The following is a 14,549-nucleotide window of genomic DNA, read 5'->3' as shown; positions in this document are numbered from 1 at the left end:
CACTTTAGATCTTAGGATCAGATCTTGGGACGCATAGTTCTCAGATCATGGGGGCTGTCCATTCGGCCATGCCTGTACCTTTTACTTATGTATTTTCAACGGTGGAGTTTCTGCACACCATAGATTAAGGGTGTGGAGCTCTGCTGTACCTCAAGTATTAATGAAATTCTATTTTCTTTTATTCAAATCTCTCTTATTCTTATTCCAAGATATTCATTCGTACCCAAGAACATGATGAATGTGATGATTAGATAACCCTCATTATCATTCTCACTTATGAACGCGCGTGATTGACAACCACTTCCGTTCTACATGCAACCGAGCTTGAATGTGTATCTCTTAGATTCCCCAACAGAATCTTCGTGGTATAAGCTAGATAGATGGCGGCATTTATGAGGATCCGGAAAGTCTCACCTTGTCTGTGGTATTCCGAGTAGGATCCTGGGAATCCGGAAAGTCTAACCTTGTCTGTGGTATTCCGAGTAGGATTCCGGTAATGAATGACTGTGACGTGCTTCAGACTTGCAAGTGCTGGGCGTGATGACAAACGCAAAAGAATCAAGGGATTCTATTCCAGTAGGCGTAGGAACCAACCAGTGATTAGCCGTGCTCTGACAGAGTGCGTGAGCGTAGTTTTCACTGCGAGGATGGGATGTAGCCATCAACCATGGATGATGCCTCCAGACGATTAGCCATGCGAGTGACAGCCGCAGAGGACCATTTTCCCGAGAGGATTGAAAGTAGCCACCGTTGATGGTGAACCCCTATACACAGCTTGCCATGGAAGGGAGTAAGAAGGATTGAGTTGAAGCAGTAGGAGAGCAGGCGTTCTTGAGCCATACAGTATCTCCATTCGCTTATCTGAAATTCCCACCAATGAATCTGCATAAGTATTCTATCCCTTTTATTATTTCTATTTTATTATTTCTATTTTCAAAACCATAAACAAATTTAATCTGCCTGACTGAGATTTACAAGGTGACCATAGCTTGCTTCATACCAACAATCTCTGTGGGATCGACCCTTACTCACGTAAGGTTTATTACTTGGACGACCCAGTACACTTGCTGGCTAGTTGAACGGAGTTGTGAATTCAACCAGTGCCATAATAATGATTTCACTCAAAATAGTTAGAACATTGATCACAATTGATCCATTGTTCACTCGTGCCAATTTCTTAAATTCCATAATTTTATAAGGAGTGCAACTTAAGGAATAAGGATCACAATTTCGTCCACCAAGTTTTTGGCGCCGTTGCCGGGGAACAATCAATTTCGAACAACAATTCAAATAATTGTTTCCAACCCACAATGGTGCCAAGTTTTTAATCCGGCAACAACACCAAGTTTTTGGCGCCGTTGCCGGGGATTGTTCGAGTATGGACAACTGACGGTTCATCTTGTTGTTCAGATTAGGTAATTTTCTTTTCAAAAATCTTTTTCAAAATTTTTCTTTTCTTTTTCGTTTTTTTTTTCCAAAAATATTTTCGAAAAAAATCAATAAAAATACAAAAAAATTAGAAAATCACAAAAATAAAAAATATTTTGAGTTTCTTGTTTGAGTCTTGAGTCAATTTTTAAGTTTGGTGTCAATTGCATGCTTTAAAAAATTTTTTCTTGCATTTTTCGAAAATCCCATGCATTCATAGTGTTCTTCATGATCTTCAAGTTGTTCTTGATAAATCCTCTTGTTTGATCTTGATGATTTCTTGTTTTGTGTCTTTTCTTGTTTTTCATGTGCATTTTTGCATTCATATTTTCCATGCATTAAAGATTTCTAAGTTTGGTGTCTTGCATGTTTTCTTTGCATCAAAAATTTTTCAAAATTATGTTCTTGATGTTCATCATGATCTTCAAAGTGTTCTTGGTGTTCATCTTGACATTCATAGCATTCTTGCATGCATTCATGGTTTTGATCTAAAAATTTCATGCATTGAGTATTTTTGTTGTTTTTCTCTCTCATAATTAAAAATTCAAAAATAAAAAAAATATCTTTTCCTTATTTCCCTCCAAATTTTCGAAATTTTGGGTTGACTTGGTCAAAAATTTTCAAAATTAGTTGTTTCTTACAAGTCAAGTCAAAATTTCAATTTTAAAAATCTTATCTTTCAAAATCTTTTCAAAAATCATATCTTTTTCATTTTTCTATTTTTCGAAAAATTCAAAAATATTTTTCAAATTATTTTCAAAATCTTTTTTTATCTTTACATCTAATTTTCGAAAATTCACTAATTATTAATGTGATTGATTCAAAAATTTGAAGTTTGTTACTTTCTTGTTAAGAAAGGTTCAATCTTTAAGTTCTAGAATCTTATCTTGTAGTTTCTTGTTAGTAAAGTAAATAATTTAAAATTTTAAATTAAATCTTTTTATCTTTTATTTGATCTTTTTCAAAAAAATATTTTATCTTTTTCAAAATTTGATTTCAAAAATATCTTATCTAACTTACTATCTTCCTATCTTTTCAATTTTTATTTCAAATCTTTTTCAATCAACTAACTAACTTCTTGTTTGTTTCTTATCTTTTTCAAACCACCTAACTACTTTTCCCTCTCTAATTTTCGAAAATATCTCATCCCTTTTTCAAACATTCTTTTTAATTAATTAATTGTTTCATGTTTTAATTTTAATTACAATTTATTTCTAATTTTCGAAAATCACTAACCCCTTTTCAAAATTATTTTCGAATTCCCTCTCTTTTCTTCTTCTATTTAATTATTTGATTACTAACACTTCTCTTCACCTCTCTTCATCCAAAATCCGAATCTCCCTCTTCATTCTTCTACCCCTTCTTTTTCTACTAACATAAAGGAATCTCTATACTGTGACATAGAGGATTCCTCTTTCTTTTCTTGTTTTCTTCTCTTTCATATGAGCAGGAACAAGGAAAAAGGCACTCTTGTTGAAATTGATCCAGAACCTGAAAGGACTCTGAAGAGGAAATTAAGAGAAGCTAAATTAAATTATTCTAAAGGTAACCTTTTAGAAACATTAGAACAAGAGAAGGAGATGGCAGCCGAAAATAATAATAATGCAAGGAGAATGCTTGGTGACTTCACAAAGCCAACGTCCAAGTTTGATGGAAGAAGCATCTCCATTCCTGCCATTGGAGCCAATAACTTTGAGCTTAAGCCTCAACTAGTTGCTTTAATGCAACAAAACTGCAAATTTTATGGACTTCCATCTGAAGATCCTTATCAGTTTTTAACTGAGTTCTTGCAGATCTGTGAGACTGTAAAGACGAATGGAGTTGATCCTGAAGTCTACAGACTCATGCTTTTTTCTTTTGCTGTAAGAGACAGAGCTAGAGTATGGTTGGATTCACAACCCAAGGATAGCCTGGACTCATGGGATAAGCTTGTCACTGCATTCTTAGATAAATTCTTTCCTCCTCAAAAGCTGAGCAAGCTGAGAGTGGATGTTCAAACCTTCAAACAAAAAGATGGTGAATCCCTCTATGAAGCTTGGGAAAGGTACAAGCAGCTGACCAAAAGATGTCCATCTGACATGTTTTCAGAATGGACCATATTAGATATATTCTATTATGGTCTCTCTGAATTTTCAAAAATGTCATTGGACCATTCTGCAGGTGGATCTATTCACCTGAAGAAAAGGCTGAAGAGGCTCAAGAGCTCATTGACATGGTTGCAAATAACCAGTTCATGTACACTTCTGAGAGGAATTCCGTGAACAATGGGATACCTCAGAAGAAAGGAGTTCTTGAAATTGATACTCTGAATGCCATATTGGCTCAGAACAAAGTGTTGACTCAACAGGTCAACATAATCTCTCAAAATCTGAATGGATTGCAACATGCATCCAACAGTACTAGAGAGGCAGCTTTTGAAGAAGCTTATGATCCTGAGAACCCTGCCATGGCAGAGGTTAATTACATGGGTGAACCTTATGGAAACACCTATAACTCATTATGGAGAAATCATCCAAATTTCTCATGGAAGGATCAACAAAAGCCTCAACAAGGCTTTAACAATGGTGGACGTAGTAGGCTGGGCAATAGCAAGCCATATCCATCTCTCAGCAACAGACAGAGAATTCTGAACAAAACACTTCTAATTTAGCCAATGTAGTCTCTGATCTGTCAAAGGCCACTTTCAGTTTCATGAGTGAAACAAGATCATCCACTAGAAATCTGGAGGCACAAGTGGGCCAGCTGAGTAAGAAAGTCATTGAAACTCCTCCCAGTATTTTCCCAAGCAATACAGAAGAGAATCCAAAAGGAGAGTGCAAGGCCATTGATGTGATCAATGTGGCCGAATGCACAAGGGAGGAGGAGGACGAAAATCCTAGTGAGGAAGACCTCCTGGGACGTCCCTCAAGCAAGAAGGAGTTTCCTATTAAGGATCCAAAGGAATCTGAGGCTCATACAGAGACCATAGAGATTCCATTGAATCTCCTTCTGCCATTCATGAGCTCTGAAGACTATTCATCCTCTGAAGAGGATGAAGATGTAACTGGAGAGCAAGTTGCTCAATACTTAGGAGCCATCATGAAGCTGAATGCCAAGTTATTTGGTAATGAGACTTTGGAAAGTGAACCTCCCTTGCTCATTAATGAACTGGATACTTGGATTCAGAAAATTCTACCTCAAAAGAAACAAGATCCTGGCAAGTTCTTAATACCTTGTACCATAGGCACCATGATCTTTGAAAAAGCTCTGTGTGACCTGGGGTCAGGGATAAATCTAATGCCACTCTCTGTAATGGAGAAGCTGGGATCATTGAGGTTCAACCTGCCTTGTTCTCATTACAACTGGCAGACAAGTCATTGAGACAAGCCTATGGAATAGTAGAGGACGTGCTAGTAAAGGTTGAAGGCCTTTACATCCCTGCTGATTTCATAATCTTAGACACTAGGAAGGAAGAGGATGATTGCATCATCCTTGGAAGACCTTTCCTAGCCACAGCAGGGCTGTGATAGATGTCAACAGAGGTGAATTAGTTCTTCAATTAAATGGAGACTACCTTGTGTTTAAGGCACATGGCCATCCCTCTATGACAAAAGAGAGTAAGCATGAAGAGCTTCTCTCAGTTCAGAGTCAAGAAGAGCCCACACAGTCAAACTCTAAGTTTGGTGTTGTGAGGCCACAACCAAACTCTAAGTTTGGTGTTAAGATCCATATCCAAACTCTAAGTTTGGTGTGGACAACTATACAACATTGACCTGATCACCTTGTGGCTCCATGAGAGCCACTGTCAAGCTATTGACATTAAAGAAGCGCTTGTTGGGAGGCAACCCAATTTTATTTATCTAATTTTATTTATTTTGTTTCTTTGTTATTTTTGTGTTTAATTAGGTACATGATCATGAGGAGTCACGAAAAAAATCAAAAAATTAAAACAGAGTCAAAAAGAAGAAAAATTTTTCACCCTGGAGGTAGCGCAGACTGGCGTTCAACGCCAGTAAGGTGCATCTGGCCGGCGTTCAACGCCAGAACAGAGCACCATTCTGGCGCTGAACGCCAGAAACAAGCAACAACCTGGCGTTAAACGCCAGGAACGTGCACAGAGAGGACAAACTGGCGCTGAACGCCAGAAACAAGCATGAAACTGGCGTTCAACGCCAGAAACATGCATTACATGGGCGTTGAATGCCCAGAACAAGCACCAATGGGCGTTTGAATGCCAGAATGATGCATGTAGGCATTTTACATGCCTATAGGGTGAAGGAATGGTATTTCTTATCACCTCAGGATCTGTGGACCCCACAGGATCCCCACCTAACATATTCCCACTCTACCTTTTAATCCTAATCACACTCTCCTAATCCAAATCTCATTCTTCCCCATGTCACACTTCCCAACACCTTTCACCAATCACCTCAATTCCTCTTCCCAATTATCCCATTCACCATTCACATCACCCCACTCTTCCCCATAAACCCCACCTACCTTCATAAAATTCAAATTCAATTTCCCACCCATTCCCACCCAAATTAGCCGAACACCCACCCTCCCCTCTCCCTATAAATACCCTTCACTTCTACTTCATTTTCACACAACACAACCCCTTCTTCACCCATATAGCCGAACCTCCTTCTCTCCCTCTCTACCATAATTTCTTCTTCTTCTTCTATTCTTCTTTTCTTTTTTTTGCTCGAGGACGAGCAAAATTTTAAGTTTGGTGTGGTAAAAAGCATAGCTTTTTGCTTTTCCGTTACCATTAATGGCACCTAAAGCCAGAGAAACCTCAAAGGGAAGACAAAAAAAAGCTTCCACCTCTGAGTCATGGGAGATGGAAAGACTAATATAAACCGTCATAGCTCAGTGGTAGAACATGTGGCTGCAAATCAAGAGATTCCTGAGATACCTCAGGGAATAAGTTGTCCTCCACACAAATATTGGAAACAACTAAGGGGAGGAACACCAAAATTACTAGGAATCATTCAAAAGAAGCAAGGAAGAGACATAGAGGAGATCAAAGAGCAATGAGGGAGGAGCAACAAAGGCAAGGAAGGGACATAGAAGAGCTGAAGAACATCATTGGTCCTTCAAGAAGAAGACGCCACTAGAGGTGGATTCATTCCTTGTTCTTTGTTTCTTTCTGTTTTCGGTTTTTATGTTGTGTTTATCTATGTTTTGTGTCTTTATTTCATGATCATTAGTATGTAACCATGCCTTAAAGCTATGAATAAAATCCATTAATCCTTCACCTCTCTTAAAAGAAAAATGTTTTAATTCAAAAGAACAAGAAGTACATGAATTTCGAATTTATCCTTGAATTTAATTTAATTATATTGATGTGGTGACAATACTTTTGTTTTCTGAATGAATGCTTGAACAGTGCATATGTCTTTTGATCTTGTTGTTTATGAATGTTAAAATTGTTGGCTCTTGAAAGAATGATGAACAAAGAGAAATGTTATTGAGGATCTAAAAAATCATGAAATTGATTCTTGAAGCAAGAAAAAGCAGTGAAAAAGAAGAAGCATTCGGAAAAAAAAAGAGAGTATATAGAAAAAGAAGGAGCAGTAGAAAAAGCCAATAGCCCTTAAAACCAAAAGGCAAGGGTAAAAAGGATCCAAGGCTTTGAGCATCAATGGATAGGAGGGCCCAAGGAAATAAAATCCAGGCCTAAGCGGCTAAATCAAGCTGTCCCTAACCATGTGCTTGTGTCATGAAGGTCCAAGTGAAAAGTTTGAGACTGAGTGGTTAAAGTCGTGATCCAAAGCAAAAGAGTGTGCTTAAGAGCTCTGGACACCACTAACTGGGGACTCTAGCAAAGCTGAGTCACAATCTGAAAAGGTTCACCCAGTTATGTGTCTGTGGCATTTATGTATCCGGTGGTAATACTGGAAAACAAAGTGCTTAGGGCCACGGCCAAGACTCATAAGTAGCTGTGTTCAAGAATCAACATGCTTAACTAGGAAAGTCAATAACACTATCTGAAATTCTAAGTTCCTAGAGAAGCCAATCATTCTAAACTTCAAAGGAAAAAGTGAGATGCCAAAACTGTTCAGAAGCAAAAAGCTACAAGTCCCGCTCATTTAATTATAATTAATATTCATTGATATTTCTGAATTTATAGTATATTCTCTTCTTTTTATCCTGTTGGATTTTCAGTTGCTTGGGGACAAGCAACAATTTAAGTTTGGTGTTGTGATGAGCGGATAATTTATACGCTTTTTGGCATTATTTTTACGTAGTTTTTAGTAAGTTCAAGCTACTTTTAGGGATGTTTTCATTAGTTTTTATGTTAAATTCACATTTCTGGACTTTACTATGAGTTTGTGTGTTTTTCTGTGATTTCAGGTAAATTCTGACTGAAATTGAGGGATTTGAGCAAAACTCTGAAAAAGGCTGACAAAAGGACTGCTGATGTTGTTGGAATCTGACCTCCCTGCACTCGAAATGGATTTTCTGGAGCTACAAAACTCCAATTGGCGCGCTCTTAACGGCGTTGGAAAGTAGACATCCAGGGCTTTCCAGCAATATATAATAGTCCATACTTTATTCGGAATTTGATGACGTAACTTGGCGTTGAACGCCAAGTACATGCTGCTGTCTGGAGTTAAACGCCAGAAAAACGTCATGATCCGGAGTTGAACGCCCAAAACACGTCATAACTCGGAGTTCAACTCCAAGAGAAGCCTCAGCTCGTGGATTGATCAAGCTCAGCCCAAACATACACCAAGTGGGCCCCGGAAGTGGATTTATGCATCAATTACTTACATGTAAACCTAGGAGCTAGTTTATTATAAATAGAACATTTAACTAATGTATTTGACATCTTTTGATCACTTTAGATCTTAGGATCAGATCTTGGGACGCATAGTTCTCAGATCATGGGGGCTGGCCATTCGGCCATGCCTGTACCTTTTACTTATGTATTTTTAACGGTGGAGTTTCTGCACACCATAGATTAAGGGTGTGGAGCTCTGCTGTACCTCAAGTATTAATGAAATTCTATTTTCTTTTATTCAAATCTCTCTTATTCTTATTCCAAGATATTCATTCGTACCCAAGAACATGATGAATGTGATGATTAGATAACCCTCATTATCATTCTCACTTATGAACGCGCGTGATTGACAACCACTTCCGTTCTACATGCAACCGAGCTTGAATGTGTATCTCTTAGATTCCCCAACAGAATCTTCGTGGTATAAGCTAGATAGATGGCGGCATTTATGAGGATCCGAAAAGTCTCACCTTGTCTGTGGTATTCCGAGTAGGATCCTGGAAATCCGGAAAGTCTAACCTTGTCTGTGGTATTCCGAGTAGGATTCCGGTAATGAATGACTGTGACGTGCTTCAGACTTGCAAGTGCTGGGCGTGATGACAAACGCAAAAGAATCAAGGGATTCTATTCCAGTAGGCGCAGGAACCAACCAGTGATTAACCGTGCTGTGACAGAGTGCGTGAGCGTAGTTTTCACTGCGAGGATGGGATGTAGCCATCAACCATGGGTGATGCCTCCAGACGATTAGCCATGCGAGTGACAGCCGCAGAGGACCATTTTCCCGAGAGGATTGAAAGTAGCCACCGTTGATGGTGAACCCCTATACACAGATTGCCATGGAAGGGAGTAAGAAGGATTGAGTTGAAGCAGTAGGAGAGCAGGCGTTCTTGAGCCATACAGTATCTCCATTCGCTTATCTGAAATTCCCACCAATGAATCTGCATAAGTATTCTATCCCTTTTATTATTTCTATTTTATTATTTCTATTTTCAAAACCATAAACAAATTTAATCTGCCTGACTGAGATTTACAAGGTGACTATAGCTTGCTTCATACCAACAATCTCTGTGGGATCGACCCTTACTCACGTAAGGTTTATTACTTGGACGACCCAGTACACTTGCTGGCTAGTTGAACGGAGTTGTGAATTCAACCAGTGCCATAATAATGATTTCACTCAAAATAGTTAGAACATTGATCACAATTGATCCATTGTTCACTCGTGCCAATTTCTTAAATTCCATAATTTTATAAGGAGTGCAACTTAAGGAATAAGGATCACAATTTCGTCCACCACTGTACCTCGAGTATTAATGCAATTACTATTGTTCTTCTATTCAATTCCGCTTGTTCTTTGTCCAAGATATCACTTGTTCTTCAACTTGATGAATGTGATGATCCGTGACACTCATCATCATTCTCACTCATGAACAAAGTGACTGACAACCACTCTTGTTCTACAAGCATACGAGGCTCTAGTGAATATCTCTTGGATTCCTGATACACGATGCATGGTTGATCGCCTGACAAACGAGTGCTCGCCTGACAAACGAGCCAGCCATTCCGTGAGATCAGAGTCTTCGTGGTATAGGCGAGAACTGATGGCGGCATTCAAGAGAATCCGGAAGGTCTAACCTTGTCTGTGGTATTCTGAGTAGGATTCAATGATTGAATGACTGTGACGTGCTTCAAACTCCTAGCAGGTGGGGCGTTAGTGACAGACGCAAAAGAATCGCTGGATTCTATTCCGGCCTGACCGAGAACCGACAGCTGATTGGCCATATGCTGTGACAGAGCATAGGAACGTTTTCACTGAGAGGATGGGAGGTAGCCACTGACAACGGTGAAACCCTTGCATAAGCTTGCCATGGAAAGGAGTAAGAAGGATTGGATGAAGACAGTAGGAAAGCAGAGAGACGGAAGGGAAGGCATCTTCATACGCTTACCTGAAGCTCTTACCAATGATATACATAAGTATCTCTATCTTTATCTTTATGCTTTATTCATCATCTATACCCATTTGAGTCTGCCTGACTGAGATTTACAAGGTGATCATAGCTTGCTTCATACCAACAATCTCCGTGGGATCGACCCTTACTCGCGTAAGGTTTATTACTTGGACGACCCAGTGCACTTGCTGGTTAGTTGTGCAAAGTTGTGTAGTGATCACAATTTCGCGCACCAAGTTTTTGGCGCCGTTGCCGGGGATTGTTTTGAGTATGGACAACTGACGGTTCATCTTGTTGCTTAGATTAGGTATTTTTCTTCAGAGTTCTTAAGAATAAATTCTAGTGTTTCATGATGACCTGTTGAAATCTGGCTGGCTGAGAAGCCATGTCTAATCTTATTGGACCGAGGTTTCAACTTATCATCACAAGAGCTTGTTGATTTCTATCAATCTTGCTATTGGAGCAATGATCTGCTAAGGCTTGGCTGGCCATTGGCCATGTCTAGTGTTTTGGACCGAAGCTTTCCTTGAAAGCTTGGCTGGCTGTGAAGCCATGTCTAATTCCTGGACCGGAGTCTTAGACTAACATTGCAATGATTCTTGGAATTCAAATTAAGAATTCTGAAACCTTTATTTTCTATTTCCATATAATTTTCGAAAAAAGCACAAAAAAATTATAAAAATCATAAAAACCAAAAAATATTTTATGTTTCTTGTTTGAGTATAGTGTCTAATTTTAAGTTTGGTGTCTTGCATGCCTTGTTTACTTGATCTTGGTTCTATTTTCAAGTCAATAGTACAGGGAACTGAAGATTCAGAACATGCAGCAGAGGAATTACACAGAAAAAAATGGGCGTTCAAAACACCCAGTGAAGAAGGACAGACTGGCGTTTAAACGCCAGCCAGGGTACCTGGTTGGGCGTTTAACGCCCAAAAAGGTAGTGCATTGGGCGTTAAACGCCAGAATGTGCACCATTCTGGGCGTTTAACGCCAGGATGGCACAAGGGGGAGGATTTTGTTTTCAAAATCAATTTTTTTTCAAGTTTTCAAAGTTTTTCAAAATCAAATCTTTTTCAAATCATATCTTTTCAATCAAATGTTTTCAAAATCAATTTCTTTCCTTTTTCAAAGATACTTACTAACAATTAATGATTTGATTGAACATTTTTAAGTATGTTGCCTTTTCTGTTGAGAAAGGTTTAATGTTTGAATCATATCTTTTCTTGTTAGGCAAGTCATTAATTTTTAAAATCAAATCTTTTTAAATTGTTTTTAAAACCATAACTTTTCAATCATATCTTTTTAATCACATCTTTTTCAAAATAGTTTTTAAATCATATCTTTTTAATTTCTAATTTCAAAATCTTTTTCAAAAATTACTTGATTTCTTTTCCACTCTTGATTTTCGAAAATCAATTAGAGTTTTTCGAAAATGTTTTCAAAATATTTCACTTGATTTTCGAAAATTTCTTCCTCTCTTCCAATATCCTTCTGTTTATGGGGTATCACTCCTTCTCAATGCACAATTCGAACTCTATCTAATTAAAGTTCGAATTCTTCTACCTCTTCTTTCTAATTTTCTGTTCCTCTGACACCTCAAGGAATCTCTATACTGTGACATAGAGGATTCCATATTTTCTTGTTCTCTTCTCTTTCACATGAGCAGGAACAAAGACAAAGGCATTCTTGTTGAAGCTATGGTTCTTGGTGATCCATGCATTGGCATAGAACTCTTCACCTCTTCCATGGAAGGGTTCTCAGGATCATAAGCTTCTTCTTCAGAGGAAGCATCCTTAGTACTGCTTGGTGCATTTTGCATTCCAGACAGACTTTGAGAAATCAAATTGACTTGTTGAGTCAATATCTTATTCTGAGCCAAAATGGCATTCAGAGTATCAATCTCAAGAACTCCTTTCTTCTGAATTGTCCCATTGTTTACAGGATTTCTTTCAGAAGTGTACATGAATTGGTTATTTGCAACCATTTCAATGAGCTCTTGAGCCTCTGTAGGCGTCTTCTTCAGATGAAGAGATCCTCCAGCAGAGCTATCCAAAGACATCTTGGATAGTTCAGAGAGACCATCATAGAAAATACCTATGATGCTCCATTCAGAAAGCATGTCAGATGGACATTTTCTGATCAATTGTTTGTATCTTTCCCAAGCTTCATAGAGGGATTCTCCATCCTTCTGTCTGAAGGTTTGGACTTCCACTCTAAGCTTACTCAACTTTTGAGGTGGAAAGAACTTTGCCAAGAAGGCATTGACTAGCTTTTCCCATGAGTCCAGGCTTTCTTTAGGTTGTGAGTCCAACCATGTCCTAGCTCTGTCTCTTACAGCAAAAGGGAATAGCATCAGTCTGTAGACCTCAGGGTCAACCCCATTAGTCTTGACTGTGTCACAGATTTGCAAGAATTCAACTAAAAACTGATGAGGATCTTCCAATGGAAGTCCATGGAATTTGCAATTCTGTTGCATTAGAGAAACTAATTGAGGCTTAAGCTCAAAGTTGTTTGCTCCAATGGCAGGGATAGAGATGCTTCTCCCATAGAAGTCGGGAGTAGGTGCAGTAAAGTCACCCAGCACCTTCCTTGCATTGTTGTTGTTTTCGGCTGCCATGTGTTCTTCTTCTTTGAAGAATTCGGTTAGGTCCTCTACAGAGAATTGTGCCTTAGCTTCTCTTAGCTTTCGCTTCAAGGTCCTTTCAGGTTCAGGGTCAGCTTCAACAAGAATGCCTTTGTCTTTGTTCCTGCTCATATAAAAGAGAAGAGAACAAGAAAATATGGAATCCTCTATGTCACAGTATAGAGATTCCTTGAGGTGTCAGAGGAAAAGAAAAGTAGAAGACAGAAGTAGAAAATTCGAATTTATCAAAGAAGATGGGGTTCGAATTTTGCATTAAGGAATAGTGTTAGTTCATAAATAGAAGGATGTGAAAAGAAGGGAAGTAATATTCGAAAATTAAGTAAAAATTTTGAAAACATTTTTGAAAAACACTACTTGATTTTCGAAAATAAGAGTGGGAAAGAAATCAAATGATTTTTGAAAAAAGATTTTGAAATTAGAAGTTAAAAAGATTTGATTGAAAACTATTTTGAAAAAGATGTGATTAAAAAGATATGATTGGTTTTAAAAAAAGATGTGATTGAGAAGATATGATTTGAAAAACATTTTAAAAAAGATTTGATTTTAAAATTAATGACTTGCTTGACAAGAAAAGATATGATTCAAAAATTAAACCTTCCTCAACAGAAAAGGCAACATACTTGAAATTTTGAATCAAATCATTAATTGTTAGCAAGTCTCTTTGAAAAAGGAAAGAAATTGATTTTGAAAACATTTGATTGAAAAGATATGATTTGAAAAAGATTTGATTTTGAAAAACTTTGAAAACTTGAAAAAAAATTGATTTTGAAAACAAAATCTTCCCCCTTGTGCCATCCTGGCGTTAAACGCCCAGAATGGTATCCATTCTGGCGTTTAACGCCCAAAATGCTACCTTTTTGGGCGTTAAACGCCCAACCAGGTACCCTGGCTGGCGTTTAAACGCCAGTCTGTCCTTCTTCACTGGGCATTTTGAACGCCCAGCTTTTTCTGTGTAATTCCTCTGCTGCATGTTCTGAATCTTCAGTTCCCTGTACTATTGACTTGAAAATAGAACCAAGATCAAATAAACAAGGCATGCAAGACACCAAACTTAAGATTAGACACTAGACTCAAGCAAGAAACATAAAGTATTTTTGGTTTTTATGATTTTAAAAATTTTTTTTGTGCTTTTTTCGAAAATTATATGGAAATAGAAAATAAAGGTTTCAGAATTCTCAATTTGGATTCCAGGAATCATTGCAATGTTAGTCTAAGACTCCGGTCCAGGAATTAGACATGGCTTCACAGCCAGCCAAGCTTTCAAAGAAAGCTTCGGTCCAAAATACTAGACATGGCCAATGGCCAGCCAAGCCTTAGCAGATCATTGCTCCAATAGCAAGATTGATAGAGATCAACAAGCTATTGTGATGATCAGTTGAAACCTCGGTCCAATAAGATTAGACATGGCTTCACAGCCAGCCAGATTTCAGCAGATCACCATGAAACACTAGAATTCATTCTTAAGAACTCTGAAGAAAAATACCTAATCTAAGCAACAAGATGAACCGTCAGTTGTCCATACTCAAGAACAATCCCCGGCAACGGCGCCAAAAACTTGGTGCACGAAATTGTGATCGCTACTTTTACACAGAACAATCCCCGGTAATGGCGCCAAAAACTTGGTGCTCAATACCATGGCATAAACACAACTTCGCACAACTAACCAGCAAGTGCACTGGGTCGTCCAAGTAATAAACCTTACGCGAGTAAGGGTCGATCCCACGGAGATTGTTGGTATGAAGCAAGCTATGGTCACCTT

General features: G+C 38.2%; 1 non-coding gene across 1 annotated transcript; it reads left to right on the top strand.

Moving 5' to 3' along the window:
* The first annotated feature begins 12,263 nt into the window (after positions 1-12,263).
* On the top strand, positions 12,264-12,367 carry LOC130937730 (small nucleolar RNA R71). The gene has a single exon (XR_009068933.1). It is a non-coding gene; the product is annotated as a small nucleolar RNA R71 (small nucleolar RNA).
* Positions 12,368-14,549: the final 2,182 nt, after the last annotated feature.

The sequence above is a fragment of the Arachis stenosperma genome, chromosome 6 (assembly GCF_014773155.1).
Source record: "Arachis stenosperma cultivar V10309 chromosome 6, arast.V10309.gnm1.PFL2, whole genome shotgun sequence".
Lineage (NCBI taxonomy): Eukaryota > Viridiplantae > Streptophyta > Magnoliopsida > Fabales > Fabaceae > Arachis > Arachis stenosperma.
Note: the sequence above shows the minus strand (reverse complement) of the source record. Positions and strands in the feature narration are given on the sequence as shown.